Genomic DNA, 4,323 nt, shown 5'->3' on the forward strand with positions numbered 1-4,323 from the left:
TGGGAAATGTGAAGCAATGGAATGTGCCAAAATGTTCAAGATATCCTCACAGCTGTTTTTAAATTGTTTTGAGATATATCCTTAGTTTTCATGTAATAGATTGTCAAAACTCTTTGAATTAACATTCTCTCTGTTTTTAAAATCAGAATAGCACTCTCCCTGTAAGATAGCAAGAAGAATAAAAGTAATAAGGAATAATTTTAAAGATACATATATAAAGATATATAAAGTACCTGCTAGACTCCAGACAAAGAATATACACATATCTTCTTGAAACTTTAAAACTATTAAACAAGGCAAGCAGATGCTCCCAGCATCCTTCTATAGATGTGGCTGGGAGAGAAGTTAGGTGACTGCCCTAAGGTCGCCCAGAATGGAGGTAACAATGCTAGGATTTGAATCCACATCCTCTGACTTTAAAAATATGCCCATAAATTAGCATACTTCCTTTCATAAGTTAACTTCAGCTTTGGAAGAGCATCTTTTGAATCAGAAATTAAGGCCAAAAAGTGATGAATATCTTTCTTGAATTAGAAAGGATATTCTAAAAGTTACGGTTACTGACTGATAATTTAACAGTTAGAAGCACTCTACTTTCAAGAGCATATTAATCATGTTAAAGTTGATTGTGTTTCTTGACACAAATTTCTGTAGTTGTTGCATACATTTGTAACCCATAAAAGTTGATTATTGAGGGCAAGTAGAAGATTCAATGTGTCATAAAGGAGAAAATATAACAAGCGCATTAACAGAAGCTAGTATAATGCAAGTATATTGATCTTATTGGCTTGGTACTTCAAAGTGGAATGAAGGCTACTGCACTGAGTAAAAGTTTTAAGGTGGTGGGAAGTAACGGTTGGCTAATTCAGTATCTGGCATTTGTCGATTCATTTACCATCAAAGAACCATTTGTCATCTATCTTCTAGGTTCGAAGCCCATCCAAGAGATAAAGCAATAAGACAACATAAAATAACACATAGGCAAATCGGGTGCTTACTCATCATCATAAGAAGATTAATCACACCAATTGCGGCGAGCCGCCTCCGACCAGCAGAATGACGAGTCGCCACACGCAAGATTCTTCTCGTATCACACTTTATTGGAGCACAGCTTGGTTAAAGAAAAGATGGAAGGAAGACCCCGCAATCCTATAGCAGTCTGCTTATATAGGGATTAAGAACATGTGTCGCTCTGTGATTGGCTTTCGCCGATGGTGCGACTTGTGAGCCAGCATCGAATAGGTCGCTACTTTAAAACCTCATTAGTATACTTAGCGCAAGCGCAGTGGCCACAGGAACGATGATTCAGCTTACTTCAGCTTCCTGCTGCGTGGCAGTTAGCTGACCGCGCCCTACAACCAATTATTTAAAGATCACTGCTGAACAGATGGCAGGAGGCTCTGAGTCCATGAGAGAGGAACTCTGGGGTTTGCATGAGATTGAAAAAGCAGCATGGGTTTCAAATAGGATGAGTTAGCTGATTTTCTCGGATTTTGCTGTGTTTGACTTGAAAGCATCTCAATTCAAAGTGCCTCCTGATCTTGTCTGTATGAGTCACAGCATTGATACATGTAGCATTTCATGGAACTAAAGACCAAAATAACGTCAATTTCTTGGAACTGTGAACCATAACTTGACAAAATTTATAGCACAATCTCTTTAAGAGAGGCTGATCCATCTTCCAAACTATTTGAAACTTCATTCATTTTTCTTCTGCTTCAGGTTTCTGGATTTTAGCTTTATTTGTCCTGTTACTTGTGGCCGATGTCAAATCTTCAGCAGATTCTCAGCTATGTGAACCTTGTGGACCCCGAGGACCTCCAGGACCCAGGGGTCCTCCAGGGCTACTTGGTTTAGCAGGTGGAAAAATAAATGCAATTGCTCTCTTAGCCTCTCATAGTTTCTCTTTGACTGCAATGTTCATAGATTCAGTGAAATCTTCCAGGTGATCTGATGAGAATATTGATCATTGTGGTAAGTCATTTCTTGGTAACAAATGACCATGGTCTCTTTTTCTGAACTCTTAAGAGTCATAGGATTTGTCTACTAAGACGGCTTCCAACCACCAAGAAATCTGTGTGCTCAAACACCTCTTTAGACACACTGGATGTCCAAATTGAGACATAACTCCATCTCTAGACTAGTGTAAAGCACTCCTATTGGTGTCATACAGTGTAGGCGTAAGCCAAGGTTCATACAGTGATACCAGAGTCATGTGGGCAGCAGATACATTGACTTACTGTTATCTTGTCATCTGCTGAGAGGTATGCTGGGCTCAGCTCCCACAGAGATCCCATCAGCTTTGAATACTTGTACTGAACCTCTAAAGCAAAGGTTTTGAAAGCTGGCTGAGCATCAGAATCACATGTTAAACATGTGGGTTCCTAGTCTCCATCCTCAGAGATTCCTCTAAAGGCCCGCAGTGTAGACTGGCCCTGAGTAACTGGGGAACAGGGGTGGATGGTGTTCCACAACTGGTTCTAATAAACAGGCATATTTGGATACCACTGTTCAAAATTCCCATTTAGTTCTGGCAATAGTATGATCCCTGGATTTGTCTGGGTAATTTCCAATAGTGATCCTTAATACTCAACCTTATAGTAAAGATATATATATATACTAATATATATACTAATATATAATTCATATACTAATTCATTCAGTTATTCACTTATTGAACATATTTTGAGTGTTAATTTTACAACTGATACTGAGTATGACATTTAGAAGGAAAATTAAGTAAGATGCCTCATTCCCAGTATGGATAAGGAGACAGTCACTTAAGGGAGGGATTACAATTCTTTGTGGTAATTCTTTATACCTATGGTAACAATCAATACCAGATGTGGTACAAGGAGATAGAACTTTTCCAAATCTGGAGGAGACAAGAGAGCCTTCTGGAAGCAGTGATGCTTGAGCTAGGCTCTGACCAGTGAGAAGAAGGGTAGGAAGGAAGAAGCAATTCATGTATTAATACTTTGAAAAATACAAAACCTTAAATTCTATCATTCTTTTTTCTGCTTATTTTGGGATCTAGGACCCCCAGGTGTAACAGGACCAAGAGGTATACCTGGGGTGCCTGGAGCAGTTGAGAAACGCCCCTGTCTACCTCTATCTGCCTTTTCCGTCTAGCTGAGTGGGCCTCTCCCAGGACCCTCCCAGCCCATTGTCTTCCAGGAAGTTCTGTACAACCGTCAGGACCACTCTGACCTGGCCACTGGAGTGTTCACCTGCGGCGTCCCTGGTGTGTACCACTTTGGCTTTGACATTGCGTTGTTTCAGAATGCTGTCAAGGTGAGTCTCATGCAGAATGGCATCCAGATCTGGGACAAATGAGCAGAGGCCAAGGACAGCCATGAGCAAGCTTCAGGCAGTCCCATCTTGCAGCTGGAGAAAGGGGACAGGGTCTGGCTGGAGAAAGCTGGACAAAGAAGAATCTGAAAAAGGAACTACTCACACTGTGTTTTATGGGGTTTTGCTCAATGGAAATTAGGACAGCTAGGGGTAACTGCATGGTTCTCTCCCTCATGTAACACTGAATTTAAGAAAATAAGCCTCCTACTCCTCTCATCCCAAATGGTTCCTCTAGGATGAAGAGCTCACAAAATCAGTAATGACCAAGTTGAACAAAATGAATGTATTACCAATCGCTGAAACCAGTAAAGACTCATGGTTCATCAATTTGTCAATAATTTCTTATTTGTGATTCCCCAAATTCAAGATCCTAGGTGGCAAAAATGTGGGGAGGGGCATCCCTGGCAGTCCAGTGGTTAAGACTTCACCTTCCAATGCAGGGGGTGCGGGTTCGATCCCTGGTCGGGGAGCTAAGTTCCCACATGCCTCCTGGCCGAAACGAAAACATAAAACAGAAGCAATATTGGGACAAATTCAATAAAGACTTAAAAAAAAATGGTCCACATCAAATAAAAAATCTTTTTAAAAATGTGGGGTAAAAAAGAGTGAGGTAGGAAGCTGCCCAGCCATGTTGTTGTTAAATATACCAGGAAAACCCTCATTCAGCTCCTTTTTGAAGCCTGCCCCGCCCACCCCCAGAGGACAAAAACTTTGCTCAAACTCTCAAATCTATTCTGAGAATTAAGGATATAAATATAGAAGTAAATAGCTCTGGCAGAGATGTTAAGTTTGCTTAAAAGACCAAATGAAGATGCTCTTCACCAGATGAGTCTCCCAAAGCATAACTGGGCGGGTGATAGAGGTGAGGGAATTTCTGTGGCTTCAGAGTTTTCAGATTAATTATTAATTTTCTTCAGGCTGCTACTTACCCAATATCCCTTCTTCTACCAATTTTTATTCTAGCTAAAT

General features: G+C 40.6%; 1 pseudogene; it reads left to right on the top strand.

Moving 5' to 3' along the window:
* Positions 1 to 327: 327 nt before the first annotated feature.
* On the top strand, positions 328 to 3,493 carry LOC113620342 (protein HP-25 homolog 1-like; annotated as a pseudogene).
* The last annotated feature ends 830 nt before the right edge of the window (positions 3,494 to 4,323 follow it).

The sequence above is a fragment of the Aethalodelphis obliquidens genome, unplaced genomic scaffold (assembly GCF_003676395.1).
Source record: "Aethalodelphis obliquidens isolate GAN/ISIS:26980383/991018 unplaced genomic scaffold, ASM367639v1 scaffold8, whole genome shotgun sequence".
In the NCBI taxonomy this organism is placed as follows: domain Eukaryota; kingdom Metazoa; phylum Chordata; class Mammalia; order Artiodactyla; family Delphinidae; genus Aethalodelphis; species Aethalodelphis obliquidens.